The sequence below is a fragment of the Stenella coeruleoalba genome, assembly GCF_951394435.1.
Source record: "Stenella coeruleoalba genome assembly, chromosome: 3".
NCBI classification, from domain to species: Eukaryota; Metazoa; Chordata; class Mammalia; order Artiodactyla; family Delphinidae; genus Stenella; species Stenella coeruleoalba.
The window spans coordinates 135911996-135938204 of NC_137148.1; the positions used below are offsets into that span (position 1 = coordinate 135911996).

Genomic DNA, 26209 nt, shown 5'->3' on the forward strand with positions numbered 1-26209 from the left:
TGCTTGGCTTCTACCTGTATTCCTTGGTCTGTGTCTCAGTGTTCAGGGCCCTGGTGAGCAGCCCTACACCCCACAGCTCAGCTTCCAGCCAGGAAGGAGACTGTGTCAGCGATGTTGGAAGCAGAGGCCATCTTGCCGATGCTCATCCCTCTGCCCATGAGCCAGGAGGGCTCTGCAGCCTGCAGACGGGGAGTAAGACACACTCAGGAAAAGGTCTAAGCCTCTTCACAGATCAGCAAGCAGAAAGCCAGGATGGCTTGGCAGTTCCAGGCATGATTTATTTTAAGACATGCAGAGTTACCAGTTAGCACAGTAAGAAACCTCTTGTTCCTGCCTTTTTAACTCCATACATCAATAACAATTTACTTGGCAAAACCCTGGGTGCTGGACTTAAATATGCACACCACTGGGGGGAAACACAAGGATAACATTGAGAAATTAGATTTAAAATACCAAATAAACTCTTTTCACCATATCTCTCTCAGTGAGTGCTGTATAAAGCCTCATAACATTTATGAGGCATTAAATGCCACATAAATGACTAGTTTTTGAAGTGTAGATGAAAAAAAGAAGGTGAATGAAGGAGTAAAAATAGCACAACTGTATATAATGCATATGTCGGTCTCCTATTTAACCTCTGGATGTTACCCCAAGCCATGAGCAGTGGTGGATTAAGAAAATAGACTTTAAGCCTCCAAAAAGGTACTGAAGGCAAAGGCTAGAGACAGAAGGGGTGTTCAGTAGTCAACAGCCAAGGAGAACATGAAGCCAGAGGAATTCAGAACAGAACAGTCATTCCAAGTCAAGTACAATCACAAAAGCAGAAACATGTACCCATCCATCCATTCACCCATATTTCATTATCTATCAGCTGTACTACTGCTATCACAACTATTAATTGTTCAACTTCGGACTTACTATTAATTACTATCATTTATGGAGGGCTAAGTTTGTGTCAAGTATTTTACAAAGTGTTTTGCATGAATCATCTCATTTAATCCTCATAACCATCTTGTGAACTGGATTTTTGTCTTTACCTTAAATTGATGAGAAAACTAGCTCAGAGAGCTTAAGTGATCTGTGGAAGGTCAAGCAGAGAGCATGTGTCAGACCCACAGACCCATTGATCCAATCTTCCTCTCCATATTGTAGCTGTTGAGTTCCTGCTATGTATCATGCTTTGGATTAGGCATTGGGGCTACAAAGGAACCTTCAACAAGGCCCCTACAGCACTAATTCTGGGGTAGGTGAACCTGAAATCGACTAGAAGCTTTGGAGTCAGAAACGCAGTGGTCTCAGAGGTTGTCACTGGAACACCCAAAAAACAGTGTGCAGGCGGTCATGATGACCTCAGGAAGAGATACCTAACTTCACTTGGGTGGATTTGGTATAACTCAACCTGGATCTTGAAGAATAAGTCATGTTCATGAGATAGAGAAGAGGGAGACATAGTCTAGGTGGGGGAAACAGCATAGGAAGAGACAATAATAATGATAAAATATATAGATTGAAACATTGTAGAAATTTGAAAAATACACACACAAAAAAATCCATGAAGAAAATAAAATTTGCTGGCTATAGCAAGTGATTCAAAGACCACACTGCAGAAGTGAACAGATTTGGGAACCAAGGCATCTCCTTTACTAAGCTGTGCATGTTGACATACAACTTATTGCAGCTGAGAGCCTGAGGGTACAAATGTATCAGTGTCATTGTGAAGTTGACAACTGGACAACCAGACCTTCCCTTGCAACCCCTACCTAAGTTTCCACCTCTCACCCTGCACCCTAGCCCCATTGCTAGATCCCCTTATTTGCTTGACTTTTTCACAGCACTTAAATATTATATGAAATTGTTTGCTTCTTTACCAGTTTATTGCCTTTCTTCCCACTAGAAGATAAACTTCAGGATAGCAGAGATTATGTCCATCTTGTTCTATGTTCCTTCCTTAGTAGGTAGAATACTGTTTGGCATGTGGTATTTGTCAAGTAAATAAGTGAGCACAACAGAAAAAAAGAACAAGATTCTTCCACTAATGCGAGGTGGGAGCAATGAAGACCCGTTATTGGCCAGGCTCCTGTCACTCACCTGGGACTCATGGTTTCTCCCTAATCACTTTTAAGTGGTTTGGAGTCAAAATCACTTCTGTTGCCCTTCAATGACTTGGGGAACATCAGAAGCAATGGCCCTAGACCTGCTATCCAAATGCTTCCTTTTTCCACCTTCAGATGCTGGCGGGCAAATTGCTTGCACTTGGTCAACACTTCCCCCTCCTGTGCCCACAGCAGACATTGTAAATCAATCATGGCAATTTTTCACGTAGCCTTAGAATCCTTGTCAATACCACACTCTAGCAGACACTGCTAATCGATAGGGGGTGGCATTAGAGATGACACTTTTCATCCTGAGCATGAAAAAAATTAACAGATGTGAGAAGGGAGTAATGTAATTAGATATAAGGAGGAAGGGACAAATCTATATTCTGAGAAAATATTGTGAGCATTATGTCTTCAGGCTTCTGCAGCAATGACAAATAGAACAGCTTAGGGACTATATAGCACAGTGATTATGAACATGAACACTGATGTCAAGCTAGCTGGGTTGCAGTCCCTGTTTTACAGTTTTCTATCTGTAGTTGTGAGCAAGTTACTTAACCTCACTGAGCCTCAGTGTCATCATCTTTAAAATAGAACTAATAACCCTATCTAACTCATCAGATCGTTGCAGAGGATACAATAAAATAATCCATGAAAAGCACCTGGTCCACTGCCTAGGACACAGTAAGTGATCAATAAATATCAGTTACTGATTGTTTTCAAAATTGGCAGACTTATAAGCATAAAATTAACCACAGGCTGGATCTTGAACTCCAGAAACATTTGAGCTGAAATTGGTCCCCTCCCTCTCAAGAATACAGAAGACAAGACCACTTTCCATGCAACTTCAGCAAGTTTTCTATTTCCTTTTTCCAATTTTTATTCATTCATTTTTAAACCACCATTATAAAAACATTAAAGTAAATGTTTCAAACAGTAGGCACTTACACAACTCATTTCATTTTTCCCGTTCTTTTCCAGTCTTTTCCCAAATGCAGGGTAATTTTTTAAAAAAAATGGTAATCTAGGTCTTCCTGGGTTTTTTTTTTTCATTAATGCTCTGAGCCAGGAGATTTAGTTTTTGGGCCTTTCTCCACCACTTTGTTGCCACATGGAAGTCACTTGGTCTCTCTCAGGCTTAGTGCTCCCATCTGTCAAATGAGATAATAACAGAAGCATTGCTTACCTCATAGATTTGTTGGATGGAGTAGATGAGAAAATGGATGTAAAAATAAGGTTTAAGGAACAGTTGTCTTAACCACCTCAGAGGGGAATTATCTACAGGAGCAAATGAAATGATAAATGTGAAGGAACTTATATAAAATGGTTAAATTATTAAATGAGTGGGGCAGGAGGAAAAGTTGAAATGTAAAGCTGAAAGGAAATTAGGAAATAATTCTGTAAATTGTGGAATAGAAGTCCTTTTAAAAATAATAGTAAATCTTAAAGTAATTTTCTTTGGTTATTATGGTAAATTGTTGGATTTTCTTGTTTGGTTTTATTTTTTTCTCTTTTCTAAAAAACACTTTAGATTCAATGGCAGTTTTTCTTCATAAGGAATACAGTTTCCCCCAAGGTCCTCAAATATTTAGAGAACCTATTAAACAAAATGACCTATGTTACACTAGGTGGAAGAGAAAAACTGTCAAACTGAAATCACAGGCAAAAGTAGGTAAGCATACAAACTATGTATGAAATCCAGACATCAGCAGTTCCTTCATCTTTCTGGAGTTTCCCCAGAGGAGTCCCCTCACAACAAAGGGTTAGTGAACAATGTTGGATTAACTGAGGACCTCACAGGAGAGATGCCAGAAAGACTTTAACCACAGTGAACAAACTTGAAATCTTCTACATCAGTCAGGAAAATTTAGGTGATGTTGCAGTAACAAATAATCCCCACATCTCAGGGTCTTAGCACAGCCAAAGTTTATTTCTCACTCAAATTGAATGCCCAAAATGGGTCGACAGGGAGATTCTGCTCAGTGTGCTTACTCAGGGAGAAAGACTGATAGAGATTCCATCTTGAAATGTGCTTCTGTGATCACCTCAGCAAGGGGAAAAAACAATGCCCATAAGTAACACGTGTCTTTTCTCCTCGCTTCTGCACAAGTCACGTTGACTGAAGTCAGTTGCATGTCACACCTGACTTTAAGGGATATAGGGAAATGTGACTGCATATGGCTGGGAGGAGAGGCAGAGATGTTTGGTACACAGTAGTAATGACCATCATTACTACTTAGATATTCTTCATCTCTGAGGTCCATTTATCTCTGTTGTTCCCAAGGAGGATTGGGGAACAAGGGAAAATAAGAGAAGGGGTGGAGGGAATCTTTTTTTTCCTCCATTTCTTATTTGCGGTGTTCAGTTTTCCTGGCTTTTCTTTCTTTCCAGATCATTCCTTGGCCTCTAAATTCCTCAACCTTTTACCATGAGGAGCAGTTCCACTGTGGCTTATAGTGTTATTGCTCTCAAATTTTCATGTCAAATCCATCTCTGGCCTCAGCTAGTAAATAGACCTTCTGTTACCAGATCCCATCTTCTTCAGAAGAAAAACGTATTTTTTTCAAATACATATGTACTGGCAAGTGGATATTTCTCTGAATTTTACATTAGAAAAGTCTTAAGAGGACCAAGCAGTTCAGCTTTTAAGTCAGGAACATGGGATCTGGGCCAGGCAATCAAGGATGCAAATTTGGCTCCTTCACTGACCAACTGTGTGACTTTAAGGAAATTTCTTAGCTTCTTTAAGCCTCAGTTTCCTAATCTGTAATATGAGAAATAATAATTTCTATTTCTACATAGAGTTGTAATGAAGATCTAATGAGGACAGTACCTGGCACATAGTAAGCCTTCAGTAAATACTGGCTCCTGTTGTAATGCTCATCTCCTCCTACAACCAGGAATCCCTTTCTTTTTTAAAAAAAATTTATTTGTTTATATTTATTTATTTATTTATTTTTGGCTGCGTTGGGTCTTCGTTGCTGCGTATAGGCTTTTCTCTAGTTGCAGCGAGCAGGGGCTACTCTTTATTGCGGTGTGCAGGCTTCTCACTGCGGTGGCTTCTCTTGCTGTGGAGCAAGAGCCTAGGCGTACGGGCTTCAGTAGTTGTGGTGCACAGGCTCAGTAGCTGTGGTTCTAGGGCTCTAGAGTGCAGGTTCAGTAGTTGTGGCGCATGGGCTTAGTTGCTCTGTGGCATGTGGGATCTTCCCAGACCAGGGCTTGAACCCATGTCCCCTGCATTGGCAGGTGGATTCTTAACCACTGTGCCACCAGGGAAGTCCGGAATCCCTTTCTTAACCTTAAACTTTGTGATTAGCACAGAAAACACTGGGACCATCACCTCCTTGAATGTGGTGTATTTACCTTTATTAAATCACAATATTAAGGTTTCTTTGGTTAAAAGTGTTAGGAAACAAACTCAAAATGTCTTAAAAGCAAAAAGAAACAAAAAGCCAGCTCATATGACTGAAAGATCAAGGATAGTAGGCTTCAGGCACAGTTGAATCCAGTTGCTTAAATAATTTCATCAGAGCTCTCTGTTTTCTTTATTTTCTTCATTTTGGTTCTATTTTCAGGCTGCTTTCTCCCTCATGGCGATAAAAAGACTGCCAAGCAGCTTCAGGGTCACTTCTTACTTTCCCCATAACCATGCTCAGCAGAGAGATTTCCTTTTGCCCAACATTTTAAATAGAAACCTCAGAATTGCCTTTGATTCGTTCTGCTGGAAACCTGATTATCTTTGAAATAATCATTGTGGCCATGGGGATGTGATAGACTGATTGGGGCAAGCCTGGTATTCTCTATACCAGAACTGGGAGTAGAATCAGCAACACTGGAATCATTTGCACTGAGAGTGGTGGAGGGGTGTATATCCAGAGAAAAACAGCTTTCACTTCCCAGCAGAAAGGTGAATGGATATTGGGCAAGGAAAAACAACAGGTAACTTTACACATTTTATGGATACACATCAATTTTGTCCCACTATTGACAAATAGGCAATATCTGTATCAGTGCCCTCCCATTCCTTGCCCACAGCCAACAATGGAAATCAGTCAGAACCCTCTTGTCCAGTGAGCTCAGCATATATTTCAGAATCCTGCTCAACACAGTGTTCCTGGGAGCTGGTACAAATTGACAGCAGTTTCCATGAAAGATGAAACTATTTTCTCTCTCCAGGTTATTTTCAGGTGAACTGTTAAACCATGTTATTCCTTCCTCATACATTCTAGCTGACTTTTTTTAAACTTCATAACATGATGTTTTTCCTCATAACATTTTATCTTGCCACATTTGGCCTATCGGCCTAACGATCCTAAGATCGTTGGGATCTTATTCAGTCTTGGTTCTCTCATTCAAGTTTCTGTTATACTTCAAGTTTCATGCCATCCATAAGGGCAAGCCATGTCTGTCTTGATCAATGAAAAATGGAAGGGCCAAGAACTGAGTCCTTGGTACATCTCAAAACATCACTCTCTAGTCGATTCCAGTTGTGAACAACAAAATTGATTCTGGAATGGGAAAATACCAAGTGCAATATAGTTACACACATGTATACATTCAAGTGCTATTATATCTCCATTCTCTTTCTTTCTGTTTTTGATTGACCTGGTAAAATAAACCAGTCATACCTAAATTGATTGAACCTGCAGGGTTCAATCAGGACAAAGAGCAATTCTCTAACAAAAAGGAGAAAGAACTTGGATCTGTCTTAGCTAAGTCCATAATAGCTCCAAAATAAAATACTTTTCTTTTCCCAGCATGGCAAGTTGCAGGAAGCACCATGCCCTGGCCCTGGAAAACAATGTGCTTGGGTGAAGCAGAATCGGTTTGGCTCATGTCAACAGTTTGTTTAGCTTGATGTAGGAAGAATTTAGGGGCATACATGGAGTGGGAGAGCTGTGTCCTGCGTCCCATGGGAATCCAGATCTGCAGAGCGGGAATATAACTCTACATCAGAATACAAGCTCCTCCTGGTATTTCGGAATCTGCCTCTTGCGGCTTAACACGGACTCTGTTCTCACACCCCAGCCTGGATGCCAAGGGACAAGGCCTCCATGGAACATTTGATTCCTATCGTAGAAGTTTAACCAAGAAAGGTCATTGGGTTTTGTTTTTTGTTTTTTATTTTAGTAATGGGAGAGCACATGGAACCAAGGGCTGGGCTGGTTGTTTGTACAGTACAGACCCCATCAGGCTTTTTCTTTGGCCCCCTGCTGTTTGAAGAGGTCTTCCAGAGTATCATTGCTGGGACTCAGGAAGCCAGAAGCAGAAGTGACATCGCTTCTTGTTAGTTGGGCTTAAAGCATCCCTGTATCCCCCAGCTGATCCGTAGTCTTGTTTCTTGAGCTAAGACTCTTTTTTACTTTTTCAACAATGTTATGTACCTTCTAGCCCTCTCCCTCATTTCTACCACTGAGATCATCCTTTCCTACAGTGTGCAGAGGCCTCCAATATTGGAGAAGCTGTCCTAAGCACTTTACATCTATTATAGCTTATATAATATTCACTTGGGCCCCAAGAGAGAAGCAGTATTATGGATTTATTTTGCAAATGAGGACACTGAGGCTCAGAAACACCAAGGTCTGGGCGCACAGGAACAGAAGTGTGAATCTAAGCCAGGCCTTGCCTCAGAGCTAACTGGTACCCAAACGTTAGGCAGCCTTCCCTCCTAGTGGGTAATTCAACCATTGTTGACTGAGCGCCTACTATAGCGTGCTGGCCTTGTGGGGATATCATGAGAGATATGCCTCTGTCAAGTCCTTCAAGAAGCTGTCTGTCATCACTTCAAGCACTGATCCAGAGCAAGCAGTGTGTAGCCAATTGGAAATTGTATCATGGTCAAAAGTAAAGCTCCACCCCTGAGTGGGATCCAGAGCCAGCCTTAGATGTGCGTGAATGCTGGTCACCACACACCTCCGAACTCCTCTCCAAAGACCCGATGATCCTCTATTAGAGATATGGTCCTTCAGCCAAAGATGCCTGTGACAGCACTAGGCACAGGGCCTTGGGGAGGGCCTCTGATTGCTTGAGCCAAGTCCAGAGATGCAAAGACTGTGTCTACACAGTTGACATGATTGAGTGTTTGCAACTAGGCTTGAAGAAGACACTAGTGAGCCCTGGGTGTTATTTGGGTGGGGGTGGGCAATAGAAAGCCCCTATTAAAAGTATTGCCTCTGAGGAGGGCAGAATGGGAAGTGACTGTTTAATGGGTATAGAGTCTCCTTTGGAGTGATGAAAAAGTTTGCAACTGGATTGAGCTGATAGTTGTATAGCATGGTGAATGTACTGAATACCACTGAAATGTGTACTATAAAGTGGTTAATTTTATATTATATGAATTTCTCCTCTATAAAAATAATAAGAAAAGTAAAAATATATTGCCTCTGCCAAGTGCCATAGTGCCTACAGTACTGTTGTTCATGGTAGGGCTAACCATCCTCTCCCACCACCTCCCTTCAGCCCCTGTTCCCACCTCGACCCATTAAACAGGACCTTCTGCTTGTCTGAAGCATCGAGAAGGTAGCTTCCAGAACTTCTTTTCTCTCTCTTATTTTCTCTTACCTCTGAGAAGAGGTGCGCCTTCCCAGCTTGGTGGGGTTGGGGAAGGGAAGTAAACTGTTTCATGTCTTTGACTTAAGGTTATCCACAGACCTAGTTAGCAGCTCCGGGTTTATAGTGTTACTAGTTTTACTGCATATACACAAAGGGACCTGAGGCCTTTACAGTGCTGCCCGGAGCCACCTCCTTCTTCACCAGCGGCTCCCTGAGTCACTGCCCAGCACCAGATCAAAGTGTACCTCTCCATCTGTGTTCACGCTCTCATCTGCAGGAATACATTGGCTTCATTTCTCTGGGAAGAGTTTTTCTATAGGGAACATCTTACCTGCTTTCTCATCTACCTTGAAGTTCTCAGTGTTCAATGACAACCACCAAAAAGTGACATGAAGCTATTTGTGTAGTAAAAAAATGTAGTTACTGATTTCCTTTACATCAGTTTGCATTTTAAATTCAAGTCAAAGGGCCCTTTTCACAGTCAGTCACCAGCTGCTTCAGTTCCATTTGCCCTTCTAGGCTGATAGACACGTGACTGAAGGTTTAGAAGGGCAAGTTATCTCATTTTTATGAAATCTGTCACGTTCAGAAATCCGGAACTTCAAAGGAAAGCAAAAGGATCTTTTCATCCCTTTCCTTAGTTTGAGTTGCTTTTTCTTTGGAAGCTAATTTCTAACTGTAATCCAAAAAGAAAGGAGGTTTGAGTAATTATGCTGTGAATCTGATCTACAGAGGCAGCCCACTGGGATGCTGTTTTCCTCAGGAGCTATAATTTTGGCCAAAATCATCTGGGAAACTTTCCTCTTCTTCTAATTTATTCTGCCTATGGAGACATTGTTAACCATGCCAAAAATGCTTCACATTTGTATAGCCATTTTAGATTTTTTTCCAAACCCTTTTCACATTAATCATCTGACTTGATCTTTACAAATCCCTTGAGAGGTGGATAGAGAAGGGATTGGGATTCATATATTACAGATGAGGAAAGTGAATCCCGGAGAGGTTAAGCAACTTGCCAAGGTTACACAGCTTTCAGTCAGAGAGCACCAAGTCTAGAGGGCATATTTCCAACCCTCTAGCTTTACACGTAGAGTGAATCACAGACATGGATTGCTGACCTGTTGGCCTACCTCAGAAACCCAACTGTAAAAGTTCTAGGAGGTGAAATTCCATTCTCGGACATATTTGGTTCTCCTTCCTCATTAATATTTGACTTGGGCATCACAGTTCTTCTTTCGGAGTTATGTTTATCATGAGGTGACGTGTTCTCTTTGCTGTCTGCCTGATGCTTGCAGAACTCAGAGGGTGGGGGGAGTGATTTGGGTAAATCTTCCTTTGATCTGTTTTAAATAAAATCATATTTACAAGATACACTTCACTTCTTTTGATGTGCAGCTCACTGATTAGCTCACATCTGAGAGCAGTTTCCCTGGGAGAAAAAAAAAATTAATTAGTTCATTCCATCTCGAAAAGACACAATTCTTGAACGAATTATGGTATCTGAATGATTAATCTCCTTTAAATACACATATGTTCAGGAATTTTACAGTTAGGAGGAATGTGTAATGAGAAAGAAGACAGAAAGCAAAGGGGAAAGGAACAAGGTAGAGAGAGGTTCAAGGCACAAGCCCTATTGAGGGCCAGGGAGAAAGTTTGGGTATCCTTTATTATTCAGGTAGAATATAATTAATTTGCAGAATGATGGAGTAAGCAATATTTGTTCCAAAACCTTCTCAGGTCTCTAATTTTTTCTTCTTTACCAGCCCCTGGAGGCCAGCATCTTTAAGGTCAATCAAACTACTGTGAACCTGCTATCAGGGAGGAAAAAAAAAGAGAGAGAGAGAGACTTATTTAACTTACACTAAATTGTTCCTGGCTGATATCACTTTCCATCTAGCTTTACTCCTCCCACAATTATTTACTCTTTAATAAGAAGCTGAAATTGTATCACGATGACTGATCCTTTATTTGTGGATGTTTGGAGATGGTCAGTGGCTGTCTGATTCATGTCATATCCTGTATACAATAGGGTTGTGAAGAATAATGCTATGATACCTTGTGATATCTGCCATGGGCACAGAAATTGGGAGTGGCCATATGTAAATCATGTATCTACCCTCCTGATTACAGCTCGTAGGAGAAAGCAGTATTATTTAGCATAGCAGGGAGACTTCTTCACAGTTCATGATATCACACTGTAAAAGGTATCACCTACTCCACTCAAAAGGTTGGTTGCCACTATAGATTATATTTCCAGTGGGTAAGTGATTTTCTTCACTTTAGCATTTATATTGTAAATTCCTTGAGAATAGAAACGATTTCTTTTTGTATTTCGAGGTTATGGCTCTTAGTTGGCCCTAAATAAATATTTGTTGAAAAAAGCACAAAGGAAGTAACAGTAAGTGGAAAGAAATGTGCTAGTAAATAAAAGTTGGGTGAGACTGAAGGAAGGGTATAATGTAATAGACCTGTAGTAGTCAGGGTTCTCCAGAAAAACAGAAGCAATAGGATATATATATATATATATATATATATATATATATATATATATATGTATATATCTCCTACTTGACTCATTCAATTATGAAAGCTAAAAAGTCCCAAGATCTGCCACCTGCAAGCTGGAGACTCAGGAAAGCCGATGGTGTAGTTCAGTCCAAATCTAAAGGCCTGAGAACCAGGGAAACTGATGGTGTAAGTCTCAGTCCGAGGGCAGGAGACTGATGTCCCAGCCAACAAGGAACAAATTCTCCCTTCCTTCATCTTTTGTTCTATTCAGATTGGATTGTGCCCACCTACATGGGGGAGGGCAATCTGCTTTACTGAGTCCACTGATTTCAAATGCTAATTTCATCTGGAAACACTCTCATAGACACACCCAGATATAATGTTTAGCCAGATATCTAGACTCGCCATGCACCAGTCAATTTGACACATAAAATTTACCATCACAAGACCCCTTGGATGAGCTAGTAACTGAAATTAAGCAGGTTTAGCTCCAGTCATCCTGGGAGCCCACACAAAATTAGCAACATATTGAGGTATAGAATTCTCATTCTATTATTTAAAAACCTATGCAAGTCCATCTGGAGGGACAAATTTTTCCTTTCTCTAAGCCCTAGGAGAAATATGTCATGTGGTTTATCCTTGTTAAAGGCCATTGAGTAATATAAGGGTCAGATCTTTGAAAAGCGTTTTGTAAATAATTCAGCAATATTTTTTAAATGGAGTGGGATTTTTTTTTTTTTGCATCAACTCTCTAAGATGTAGTGGAAATAGCACTAATCTGTGACCCAGTGAAGATATTTCTGAAATAATATGAAACAAAGTAGTAGTATGGTAGGAGAGTTAGCCTTGGAACTCCCACCAGCCCCACAGCCCCAAGGTGGGCTCTAGCCTTCTCTGTGAGCCTTTTCCTTGTGCCTTGCTTTTTTGTTCAGGGCCCTTCTGTGCCCTGGGATGGAACTGAGTCTCTCACTGTGAAGTGGAGGCTGAGTTCAACCTCCTACACAGATAACTTCCTCCATCTTAGCCCCATCAAGTAAGCTGAGGCACAGTGTAATGCAAGGAGGAGGAACAGGTGCAGCCCTGCCTCTGCCTCACGTGTTCACGGGCCGTTGGGTTAGTCATTTTCTCTTTCTGGGCTTTGCTTTCTCCCTTGGAAAATATAGTTGGATTATCAGGAATCTGCAAACTTTTTCTATAAGGGTCCAGATAATAAATATTTTAAGCTTTGCAGCCCGTACAGTCCCTTTGCAACAACTCAAATCTTATAGTATGAAAACACTCATACAGACGATATGCAAAGAAATGGTGTAACTGTGTCCACTGTAACTTTATTGACAAAAACAGATAGTGGGCTGGATTCTGGCCCACAGGCCATAGTTTGCTGACCATTGGATTAGATCATCAAAAGACAGAGCTATGCAACAGCACTAGAATGCAAGCCACAAATACGAGTCATATATGTGATTTTAAATTTTCTGATAGCACTGTTTTTTAAAGTTCTTTTATTTTAAAGTAAAATTAATGTCAATAATATATTTTATTTAACTTAGTATATCCAAACATGACCATTTCATCATATAATCAACATGAAAACTTATCCATGAGATAGTTTCCCTTCTTTTTTTTATACTAGTTCTTCAAAATCTAGGCTGTACTTTACATGCCAGCCCATCTCAGTTGGACTGGCCACATTACAAAGGGCTCAGCAGCCACGTGTGGTTAGAGACTACCATGCTGGACAGCACAGTTCTAAGAGGTTTTTTTTCGTACTCTGAATCTATTTCCGATATTCTGTCAAAAAACACAAAGCAACAGCCTATTGTTCTGTTTCCTTATCCCTGATAATTTAATATACAAGTCTGCAAAAAATGTGATAATGAATGTCGGTAGGCCAGTGCAGCTTCTGGGTGACTTGATTACTATCTCCACTATAATTAGTAAATAGCTGAAAATGTCTTCACGCAGAGCTGCAGGGAGTGCCTCCTCCCACCCACCCTTAGCACCTAATAGGAGGGACGTGTGAACATTCATTCCTGGAGGTGGTGGAGAGTGGAGGTGGGCTGGAGGCTTTGCTTGCAAAAGCCACCACAAGTGAGACATTTCTTTGAAGTCTCAGGTTATACTTTAATATGCATTCAACTTTGCTTTCTACTCCACAATATAATCTGGTTTAATTTAATTTTTTTTTTTACGGTATGTGGGCGTCTCACTGTTGTGGCCTCTCCCGTTGTGGAGCCCAGGCTCCAGACATGCAGGCTTAGCGGCCATGGCTCACGGGCCGGGATCTTCCCGGACCGGGGCACGAACCCATGTCCCCTGCATCGGCAGGCGGACTCTCAACCACTGCGCCACCAGGGAAGCCCCTGGTTTAATTTTTAATTTGTATTTCTTAACAGGTAAAGCAGTCAAACCCCTACCGTGTACAGCCCTCCTCCAGTCCCCACCCTTCCCACCACAAATCTGTGACTAATATTCGTGCTCTGAAGAGACACACCACATTTACCATGGTGCCCTTGGGGATAGGTTTATGTAACAATGTGTTAAACTACAAGTTTTAACTGAGACCTCAAATGCTACAGTCAGTTGAGGCAGATCATAATGCAGAAATTTTCTTTGGGAATTGGTTAGGTGACTTAAATCCCATGGTGAGAGTATAAAAGTGCTGGGAGAGAGGATTTGTGGTGAGCATTTTTTTGGAGAAAGCTGAGCTGCAGTCTTACTCTCCTCTTCAGTCCACTTTCCTCTAACCTGAGGCCTTTACCTGCAACTTGAAAGGTAGCCAGGGGGCTTGACGGCACACAGGGCCTGAATCTGAATGGTGAGAGAAGGACTGGTTAGAACCATGAGTAAGCTGAGGAGAGGTGGCTGTGCTGGGATTGTCTGGAACTCCCAGAATTTTCCAGAGTCAGGGATCCCTGTGGACCAGACATGGGCCATGAGTGAGGAAAACCAGGTGGGCAGTGGGGAGGATGGAGAAAGAAAGATACTGGTCCCTCTCCCACAGCCCCAACGTAGTTGAGGGTGGGTGACAAATACGAGTGAAGGTCGGAGCTTTGATCTTTTGACCTTCTTAGGACCAAGCAAGACTGCATTCCAGGAGTTAAAGTCATCAGGGCACTTTGTATTGTCTGAGAGTAATCAGAAAAGCACTCCTCCCCCAATAAAAGAAAGAAAATAGAATAAAACATGACTGTGTAATGCAGGAATTAAGATTCTTGGCCTTAGGATACTATAGACTCTTGGATAATATATTTATATTAAATGACAAATAGGTAATGGAGGAAATTTCCTGCCCATTGGATTAACTCCAAAGGTGGGAATTTCAGGCCCCATTCACCTGGCTGGTCAGGGAGTTATTTGGTGGTGGTGGTGGTGGTTTTTCTGCTTCCTCAAATTATACCAAATTATCACCTAAAACAATAATAGTGTCTGTGATGTGTAGCTAGCACTCAGTCTTAGAAAAACAGGAAGATCCAATCTAGAGGAAGGGATAATCATAATAATAACAGGTGATAATTTACTGAGATCAGTCAGTATGTTTTATGCACTGCACTTTTCTTACAGCAAAATGATGTTTTTATATCTTTTTTTTTTTTTTTTTCTGTCTGTGTTGGGTCTTTGTTGCTGCATGCAGGCTTTCTCTAGTTGCATTGAGCGGGGGGCTACTCTTCGTTGCGGTGCACGGGCTTCTCATTGCGGTGGCTTCTCTTGTTGTGGAGCACAGACTCGAGGAGTGTGGGCTTAAGTAGTTGTGGCACACGGGCTCAGTAGTTGTGGCTCGCGGGCTGTAGAGTGCAGGCTCAGTAGTTGTGGCGCACGGACTTCGTGTCCCCTGCATTGGCAGGCGGATTCTTAACCTCTGTGCCACCAGGGATCCCTTTTATATCATTTCATAGAAGAGGAAAGTGAAACTAAGCAACTTCCTCTAAGTCCCACAGGCAGGAAGGAGCAGTGCTGGGATTTGAATGAGGTTTTGTTTACCTTAACCCACTACCCCTTGCTGATTCTCTTTTCCAGCCCAACCATGGCCTTGGGGCTTTTACTTTGTTGGCTCTGTTCTCTTCTTCCTTCATCCTCCTCCCTCTCTCCCATGTGATGAGATTTCGTTCTCAGCTAAACACAAGTCCCTCTAATTTCCCCTCACCGGGACATTTGAAATGACCAGAGACTCGACAACATTGAGCCTGCAAATTATCTGCCTCCAGGGAGTACACCAGGAATCTTAACCCAGTCCTGCAAAATGCTGGCCAGGCAAGAAAACAAAGATGGAGAGAAGCAAGTTCTCACTACTTGGTAGAATCAGGTCAGAGTTCTGTTGACGTGGGATTGGGTTAAGGATGAAGAGGGATCTATCTGAGGATTCCAAGAAAATATCACAGTTGGAGCTTGTAGGATAAAAGCAAAAATGCCACCATCTCGTTAATTTGTACACCCCTGCTGGCTGTCCTGAGAAAGCATCTGTTCGGTGTCCCCCACAATAAAGCGATTTGCCCTTGGAAAATGGGTCAGTAGTTTGGCCCTAGTGTCTTCCTTCCTTCTTTCAGGGCAATGCTAGAACACACCCATTCAGAACTGCAGGAGTACCCCACGGCAGTTGCTAGACACTTTCAAAATAGCTGAGCCCCATTAAAATTGTCTATGTGGGCATTGTTTCTTGCTTGCTCTTCCCTGACTCTGCTGAGTTATTTTTCTTAGGCTTCCCATAGTGGAACTGTAAAAGCTAGTGTTCAGACAGCCAATATAATCAACAGTTCAGTAGGCCTCATGCTAAAGCAGCACTAGCTTCAAATGATATTTTTTGACGGGTAGCATCAGATTTGAGATTTACATGGGATCTGTACCAGAATGAGCTTCTTGGCATGGGAGGAAGCCAGAGGAGCATTTTTTGCCTCGGGGTCTTCTTGTGAACACTGCCCTTGGATGTACATTTGAAAGAAGGGAATAGAAATTCCTCTCTGCAAGGAGCTGATCTGATCCCTGATTAAAATATGTTCAACTCTGAAATTAGTAGAGATCAGTGAAAAGAAATGAATCGTGGCTTGATCCCAAATGCTGGAGCTTCTTGACTGGGAAGGGACAAGACCCAGAGCAGGAAGAGGTAACAATTAATCATTGCTAAAACAGAACCAGGTAAGGAAGATGCAAAGAGATTCATCTACAAAGTCTTTCATGGATCCACTGATTTAAAAAAAAAAAAGTTTATTTAGCACCTAGTAGGTTTGACACTGCTTAAAATAAGAAGATGGATGACAACAAAAACAGAAAATAGTTTCTGAGCATATATATACATCTCAGGCAATTTGGGCTGCTATAATGAAATACCATAGACAGTGGCTTAAACAACATTTATTTCTCTTGGTTTTGAAGGCTGGCAGTCTGAGATCAGGGTACCAGCATAGTTAGGTTCTTGGTGAAGGTTCTCTTCGGGGTTATATTCTTATATGGCCTTTCCTTGGTGCATGCACAATATCTCGTGTCTCTCCCTCTTTTTTAGAAGAGAGCTCATGTCTCTTTCTCTCTTTACTAATCCCATGATTCCCGTTAAATTAAGCGAAATATAAGCTCACAATTTAAAAAAATCACCACAAACACAAGAGATAAGCCACCATGAGTAAAAAGTAATCAAAATCACCAAATTTAATTTTAATTAGATTCCCAAGGACTTTAGATTTTGAAATTACCATATATAGGTTATAAAATAACTATGTATAAAATATATTTTAAATGAAATATTTTTATTTGATGAATTAGCTATCAGTGTGACCAAGCCACTATGAAAAAAGTGAACATTTTAGAGATTATAATTATTGCTACTAAGCCTGTGTTAGGGCTAAATAGTATAGTAAGAATAGCTTGAAAGACAATAAGCAAACTTACCTTACAGACGACGGAGCTGAAGAAATTACCTAGAATACACCATAAAGAGACAAGGAGGGACTTCCCTGGTGGTCCAGTGGTAAAGAATCTGCTTTCCAATGCTGGGCACGCAGGTTCGATCCCTGGTCGGGGAACTAAGATCCCACGTGCCACGGTGCAACTAAGCCCGCGTGCCACAACTACTGAGCCCGCAAGCCTCAACGAGAGAGCCCATGTGCTACAAACTACAGAGGCCACGTGCTCTGGAACCTGTGTGCCACAACTGTGGAGCCCACGAGCCCTGGAGCCTGTGCACCACTAGAGAGAGAAAACCCGCGCGCCACAACTAGAGAGAAGCCCACACACTGTAACGAAGAGCTTGCATGCCGCAACGAAGATCCCGTGAGCCACAACTAAGACCTGACGCAGCCAAAAATAAAATAAAAATAAATAAATAAATAAAATGAGACAAGGAGATGGGAAATATAAGTGATTAAAAGAAACGGAAAATAGAAAGAGGAAGTATCATTGCTTGCATTGTCTAACAGAGACCCAGGGCAAGAGAATAGAGGAGGGGATTATTCATAGAGATAATGGCTGAGAATTTCCCAGAATTGATAACCAACCTGAGTCTACAGATGCAGGAAGCACAGTGTATAATAAGTAGGATAAATAAAAAGAAACTCATATCTACATGCACTACAGTGAAGCTGAAGAAAAATCAAAGACAAAGAAAAAAATCTTAAAAATGGCCAGAGAGAGAAAATATGTACCCCCCATAAAGACTGATGTTGATTTCTCAGTAGTAACAGTGGGTATCAAATCGCAGAGGAAAACAGTTTTCAAAGTGCTGAGAGTAAATACTGTCAGACTAAAATTTTGTGCTAGTTAAAAACTATCTTTCAAGAATGAGGGATAAACAAAAAATATTTTCAGATAAACTGGGGAAATTTACCTCCAGCACATCCTCATCACAGAACCACTGTTGTCTTTCAGGGGGGAAGAAAAGTGACCCCCTTCATAATAAAAACTTTCAGCATATGAGAGATAGAAGGGAATTCCCTTAAGCAAATAAAGGATACCTCTCAAAACCCCTACTGCAATCTTATTCTTCGTGGTGATATACTAACATTCTCTTACAACTGAGGACCCAGGTAAGGAAGCTGTCACAGGCTGTGTTCCACAGGAAGCAGAACCTGAGAGAGGTCAGCCTACAAAATGCTTGTTGAAGAGTTCTCCTGAGATCGATATATGTGGAAGGGAGAGGAAGAAAGCTGGCTTAGGCAGAGGGAGAAATTGAGCTAGGAAACATTTCTAATGAAGACCTCAACCAAACTCACAGAATTCTGGAGCCAGGATGGCCCTTTAGAAGTGTACCCAATTGGGACAAAGAGGCTAGGCCTTTATACCATCTTGTCAGTCAGTCATTGGATGAGGGTTGGTCCTAGGAGGAACCATACCTTGAGTGTGACAGGTTTCTTCAACCAAGGCGATCCCCAGAAAGGACTCACAACTGAGGGCCATTTTCCAGCAGCACTCCCAGCAGCTGTGAAAATGAATCTTTGATTCTCAAAGGGTTGTCTGGCTAGTACATTACATCATCCACCACAGTCTACCTGTTAACACAGTTTCTATTCAATATTGTCTGGAATTGTTCCAAAGAAGACATACAGATGGCCAATAGGCATATGAAAAAATGTTCAACATCTCTAATTATTAGTGAAAAACAAAACGAGATATCATTACCTTACGCCCATGAGAATGGCTATTATCCAAAAGACAAGAAATAGCAAGTGTTGGTGAGGATGTGGAGAAAAAGGAACCCTCATACACTGTTGGTGGGAATGTACATTAGAGCAGCCACTATGGAAAACAGTATTAAGATTCCTCAAAAAATTAAGAATAGAACTACCATATGATTCAGGTATTCCACATCTGGGTATTTCCCTGGAGAATATGAAACACTAATTCGAAAAGATATATGCACCCTTATGTTCATCACAGCATTACTTACAATAGCCAAGATATGAAAACAATATAAATGCCCATCAATAGATGAATGGATAAAGAAGATGTGGTATATACATATATAATATAATATTCTTCAGCCATAAATAAGAATAAAATCTTGCTGTTTGCAACAACATGGTTGGACCCAGAGAGTATTATGCTAAGTGAAATAAGTCGATGGAAGAGGAGAAATACCATATGATTTCATTTATATGTAAATTATAAAAAATAAACCAACCAAAAATAAATAAATAAATAAACCAAACCAAACAGAAACAAGCACATAGATACAGAGAACAGAGTAGTTGTTACCAGTGGGGAAGGGCAGCGGAGGGCAAGATGGGTAAAAGGGGTCAACTGCATGCTGATGGGTGAAAACTAAATTTTTGGTGGTGCACACACTGTAGTGTATACAGAAGCTGAAATATAATGTTTTACACATGAAACTTATATATTCTATATATCTAAGCAAAGCCGTAAGACACGAAGAAAACAGAGTCATAGGAAGATAATAACAAGTGAATAAGAAAGTGGCCGGATGTGAGATTAAAATGTAAAAATCAATTGCATTCCTAAACACCAGCCAAAACAGAGAGAATTCTTACATCAGGTGGTAGGTTCATGGACTTTTTTTTTATAATTATGCTTTACAAGTTGCACATATATTACAAGTACTCTTTTGTATGCGTCAAACATTTTGAAATTTAAAAAATCTTTTTAAAGAAAGAAAATCCTGCATCATGAGAGATAACTGGATAAGTGCTACAGTGGAAAGACTGGAAAGAGCTTCATGGAGAAGGTGGATGAGAACCTGGCCTTGAATTACAAATAGGATTTGAAGACCAATGAAACTAATCTGAGTAGCAAGTCACTGAAGGGGAGGTAGAGTCCCTCCTACCACCCAGTGTAGTGACAAGGCAGTACTTAAAACTTTCTTAGGGCAAAAGTGCAACCTTTTCCAGAATGAGGAGAGAAACTTGCCCTTGTTTCTGCATGTGGGGGTTTATGAAGCGTTGGCTGGAGGTGCAAAAGGAGGAACAATGGAGAGGCTGCCCAGGATGACAGTATTAATACACTACACCTGGGCCCAAGTTCCAGTACCAGGAGAAATTCTAAACTTCTAGAATTTGACCAGAACAAAGCTTCTAACTGCTATATACAGCATGACCACAAGGCCAATTCTTTGGGAATATTGTGGTGTTGCATAGATACAAGTTTAGTGAGTGGACATCTAATGTTTTTGCCTGCTTGGTGATACCCATCCACTTTTCTTCAAGACACCATACCTGAAGTTTGCTTAGGAGAATATCCCCTCCGAATTTTTAGCCCCTGCAATTTGGAGACGTGTTTCTCCCATTACCTCCAGGGATGCGCAGTTGACGCAGGTCTGGACAATCAAGTCATTTCTTTTCAGTTGACCATAGTGATGCTTCAGAGGTAGGGACTCTGGAAGCCAGGCCAAAAAGACACAATCCTAGGTCTTTACTAGGACCAAGGAGAGAGAGAATCATTTCTCCTCTTGGGGTTGCTGAAGGCATAGGATCTAGGTCTGGTGCTGATGGTAGCTATCTTGCCACCTTGAAGGGACAGATTGCCTAAGAATAGAGTGAAAGCAGAGCCAACAGATGAAGAAGAACAGTTTCCTGATACTGAGTATTCTGTTATTTACACTGAATGAGACTTGACTAATGCACCTGAGGTGGTTTGAGAAAGTTCTTCAGTGTTGAATTGGGAGAGTCAGTGTGGTGTGATGGAAGAAGTCAGAGAGACCTGACTCACATTTCCCTCTGTAACAAAAACACTATAGCACCCTAGAAAAATTCATTAACACCCTGTGCCTAAATTTCCTCCTCTGTAAAATGGAGATACATGATGGTACATATCTGTTAGGTTATCAAGATTAAATGTGATAATGCAGTGCTTGACACACAAAAAGCACACAATAAATATTATGTATTATTCTTCCTATTAGCATTCTTACATACTGACTTTTCTACCTCTGCTGCTCTGCCATTTGCCTTACTTTTCTTCGTATAAAATTATTTCAGATCTACAAGCAGGGAGAGAGAGAGAGAGATTGAGATTATTGATCTAGTCTCCAGGACAAATACAAGCAATTTAAGGCTGAAACCAGACAAGAAAATGTACTTTCTTGCCAAGGAAGATGCTAGCCTTGACTGCTTAACAGGTGACAGCCCTGTGGGTTTTCTTTGACTCTGTCAGTCAAGCTTCACTTGAGTTTAATCTGATTGTTATGACTCCAGAGAACTTGTCTGGGAATTGGGGAGGGTTAATAAACAATACTTCATGGCCCCTGCAGTTGTGTGGACACCTAACACTTGTCATGTTGGATGTGTCCAGATACAGTCCAGGTTGCCTAAATGCTACCATGTCATGGAGAAGCTGAGCTTTGGGATAGCAGTGTCATATAAATGCTCCTATTTTCCAAAAGAGATGAGAACTTCTAGAATCCCCAAAACACAGAATGCTTGAATGGAGGGGACTAGGGAATTCTCCATTTACAAATCAGAGGCAAAGTAAGGAACTTAACCAAGGTCCCTTATTTAGTTAAAATTACAACCCTCTTTGTAGTACTTTTCTTTGCCGGAATAAGGAGGAAATTTGAGCCCAGGATGGCAAATAGATCTCAGCTGACATTCCAACTCCAAACAGTTGTTGGCGTTTGCAGCAGCACTGTGTTGTGAAAGATTCCCAGTCTGGCTTTAGAAGAAAATAGTACTGTAATCAATTAGCAGTGTCTGCCATGGACAACAGGCAGAAGTTTGCTGACCTTGAAGACTGGGCCAACATGTGGTTGCAGCAGGGGTAGGGGTGGGAAGGTCCAGTGTTAAGTTGGACCTATTGTACTCTCTCTCATTCTTCCTAGACAGGCCCTGTATTTCTGTTTATTCCATGGTGTATTTGATTTTGCCCATGGTCAGAACGACTGTGAATCATCACTCCAGGTTACTCCCCATCCTACCTGTGATAAGAAGATAAGCTGCAAAGTCAGGTCCTGTGCTAGCCAGATAACAGCTTTGTGTTTGTTTTTCCTCTTCCAGTGGGGTGATCACCTGGTCAAACAGATATCTCTCCAGTGCACGAGACCAGACTGCTGCAGAAGTCTATTGTTGCCTTTTCTTTGACTTATTTGAGGTAAAGATGTCATAGATTCTAGAACATAGGAGAGGCTCTGGGATCACCTGGTGAAATCAGATTTTACAGATGAGGAACCTGAGGCCCAAAGGAGGGAAATGGCTTGTCCAAAGTTACAGAGGGAAAAGCAGGCTGCCAGTCTTTCCACAGCGCCGTATTCATTTGCTTTATTCTTTCTCCAACCTTATCTCCCCAGTTATGGTCATCAAATTTCCCACATGGGAATCTTTTGAAAAATAACAAATTAATGGCATGTGACATATTGCAACTTTAGCAGAGAAGCAGCAACATAAATACAAAGTGACCATGACTAGCTTATATTTCAAAGGCAAGTAGCAGAAAGTGACAGAAGACTTGAAATGGTGGTGATAGTATTATTCTACTAAGGAGTGTGTCCATAGTATTATTCTACTAAGGAGCACGTCCCATTTCCTAAGTCACATCAGAAATTTTTTCTAAGACAGAATGTAAAACATCCTTTATTTGTAATATCTGCTAAGGACAATATATGACTATATTAATAATTGTACATTTTGGTAATTTTGAAAGTTTTGATAGTTTTGCATTTGAACAAAAAATGAGCCCCTGCTCTGTGCCAAAGAATGTTGCTGGGTGTTAGTAAGACAGAGATGAATAAAGCATGGTCCCAGATTTGCAAAGCTCATGGTCTGGTTGGGAAGACAAGTGGACCAAAAAAAAAAAAAAGTACAGCGCAATATGAAGGAAATTATAAATGTGTTCAGAGGGTAAAATAATGGCACAGAGGAGGGCAGATTAACTTTGGGAGGCAGCAGGAAGTTTTTACAGAAACAACATCTGAGCTAGGCTTTAAAGGATATACAGGAGTTCTTTAGTAGCTCTTGTGCACTGATCCACTCAATAAACTTAACAGCTCAGGGCATGCCGATTACTGTGTTCGGCACTGGGGGGTGAGATACGTAAGATAGAGTCCCTGGCCTCTCGGAACTCATAGACTAGACAAGAGGTAAATATATAAACAAAGAATTACATTGCAATATGTTGAGAGCAAGAGTCATTGAGAGAACCCAAGAGGGTCATAAGTAAAGGCCATGTTGAGGAAAGGACTTGGGGGGTATTTTCTCTCTATGTTTGTAATGTTCCTTTTCAGCAAGTACTTATGGGTCATCTGACAGCAATGCAATATCCACAGGAAAATAACTATTTACAAGATAATTAATGAGAAGATAAGGAAACTGAAAAAGTGACAGAAACCTAGCTAACAACATCCATTTAACAAAAAAATTTTAAGCCTCTACCATGTGCTAAGCACCATACTAATTTGTGGGCATACAAGAGAGAGAAATACCAGGTGGGCATAAAATCAAGGGGTTAATGGCATGGGTGATGGAGTCAGCCTGCCTGGGTTCAAATCCCAGTTTCCCAACCTGTTAGCTATGAGATTTTGGACTAGTTGTTGAACCTCTCCGTACTTTAGTTTCCTCATCTGCAAAAAGTGGATGACAAAATAACTCTGGTTATTGTGTTATTAAAAACAGTAAAGCAGGGCTTCCCTGGTGGCACAGTGGTTGAGAGTCCGCCTGCCGATGCAGGGGACACGGGTTCGTGCCCCGGGCCGGGAAGATCCCACATGCCGTGGAGCAGCTGGGCCCGTGAGCCATGGCCGCTGAGCCTGCGCGTCCGGAGCCTGTGCTCCACAATGGGAGAGGCCACAACAGTGAGAGGCCCGCATACCGCATAAAACAAAAACAAAAAACAGTAAAGCAGGCAAAGGGCTCAACTTAGTGCTGGACACGTGGTAAGTGTTCAATAAAAGTGTTACCACGAAGAAGATGATGAGGAGGAGGAGGATAAACAGATGCTGAATATGAAGAGCGTTGTGATGAATTTGGACTTTCTCTTCAACCACCAAAGCCAATAAAAGGTTTTAATCAAAGAAGTGACATGATCAGATTAAATTTTAAAAATATTTTTATTAAATAAATTTAAAATATACACAAAAGCAGAGAGCATACTTTAATATACTCGCATATACATACGACTTAGATTCTATAAATATCTAGATTTTGCCCCATTTGCCTCATCTATCAATTTTTTCCCTGCTTAAGAATTTTAAAGTATTATAAAACAATCACAGACATAACTGAATCTTTACATGCCTACGAATGCATCTTGTAAAAATATGCATATTTTCTTAAGACTACCATGGCATTATCATTCTTAACATTACTAATCCCTTGGTGTTATCTAACACTCACTCCATATTCAGATTTCAATAGTTGTCTCAAATGTCTTCTTAGTTGTTTGAAATCAGGACCTAAAAAATGCCTACATATTACATTCAATTTTAAGCCTCTTGGTCTTTTTAATCCTTTTTTTTTCCATATCACAGGTTTTCTGAAAAGAATTAGATTTGTCTTTTTGCTTATTTATGGTGTCATTTAACTTGTTCCTCTATAGCACAGTTTTCTTATAAATTGGAAGATAACTCTAAAATTTTGATTAGATTTGGGTTCAGCAGATTTTGGCAGGAATATTTCATAGTAGTGTGCCAATTATAAGCACTTTTCACCAAAAATGTTCAGGTCTCCTTCCCAGTGTATGGTAGAATAGCACTTCTTTGCCTCATTAAAATTAACTGTGATCATGTGACTTGTTTTGGTTAATTAAATGAGTGGAAGCAAAACGTATATGTTCCTGGGAAGAGCTCTAAGAGCCAGTATATGATTTGCCTTTTTCCTTTTCCTCTGCCAGTGTGATCATGGGAGGACATGTTGAGATGCTCTTCTATCAGCCTGGGCCCTGATTAGGTAAGTAATCACTGAAATTTAGGTATATTTGTTATTGCAGCATAATCTTGTCCATTTTGACTAATATATTGCATTAGATCATAAGGTGCATAATGTCTAGTTGTCCCACTTGTAGTAATTGGTTGGTATATTCATGCTTTTCAAGCATACATGGAACATTCTCCAGAATAGATCATATACTAGGCCACAAAATGTCTCAATAAATTTCAAAGAATTGAAATAACACGAAGTATGTTCTCCAACCACAACAGAATTAAATTAGAAATCAATAGCAGAAAGAAATTTGAGAAACCACGAATGTTTGGAAATTAAACAACACATTTCTAAATAACTCATGGATCAAAGAAGAAACTACAAGGGAAATTTGAATTGATTTACAATGAAAGCAAAATATATCAAAATTTATGGGATGCAACTTAAAGCAGTGCTAAGAGGGAAATATATAGCTTTAAATACCTATGTTAAACAAAAATAATCTCAAATCAGTAACCAAATCTTCCACCTTAAGAATCTAGAAAGTGAAGAGCAAAGTAAGCACAAAGTAAGGAGAAGAAAGTAAATAATAAAGATTAGAGGGCAAGTCAATGAAATACACAACAAAAAGTTAAGGAAATCAATGAAATCATAAGTTGAATGTCTGAAAAGATCATCAAAATTGACCAAACCTTTAGCTAGAGTAAGGAAAAGAAAAGACACATATCATCAAATCAGGAATGAAATAGAGGATATCACCATTAACTCTACAGAAATTAAAAAGATAAGGGAAAACCATGAATAGCTTTATACCAAAAAATAGACCAAATGAAAAAATTTTTAATTCTTAGAAAGATACAAATTACCAAAACTGACCCAAGAAGAAATAAAAAATCTGAATAGATCCATAACAAGTAAAGAAATTGAATTAGTAATTAAAAATCTTCCTGGAAAAAAAGCCTAAGCCTAGATAGTTTCATTGGTGAATCCTGTCAAACATTTAAAGATATAATAGCAATCCTTCACAAATTCTTCCAGAACATACTGGAGGAAGCAACACTTCCCAACTCACTTTATGAAACCAGTATTACTCTGATACCAAAGCCAAAGGCATAACACAAATAAAAAATTTAGGTCAATGTCCTCAATATAGACATAAAAATCCTCAAAATAGTAGCAAACCAAATCCAGTGTCATAGAAGATTAGACATTATGATCAAGTGAGAATTATCCTAGGAAAGCAACATTGGTTTAACATTCAAAGGGGTA

The 26209-nt window shown here is 40.4% G+C and overlaps 1 long non-coding RNA gene across 4 annotated transcripts in view; it reads left to right on the forward strand.

Moving 5' to 3' along the window:
- Positions 1-26209, forward strand: part of LOC307184152 — a 503327-nt gene that overhangs the window by 228457 nt on the left and 248661 nt on the right. For all 4 annotated transcript variants that reach the window (XR_013827669.1, XR_013827670.1, XR_013827671.1 and 1 more), the window contains 2 exons: positions 22085-22178; positions 24912-24967. This is a non-coding gene — a long non-coding RNA (uncharacterized lncRNA). The remainder of the gene's footprint in view (positions 1-22084; positions 22179-24911; positions 24968-26209) is intronic.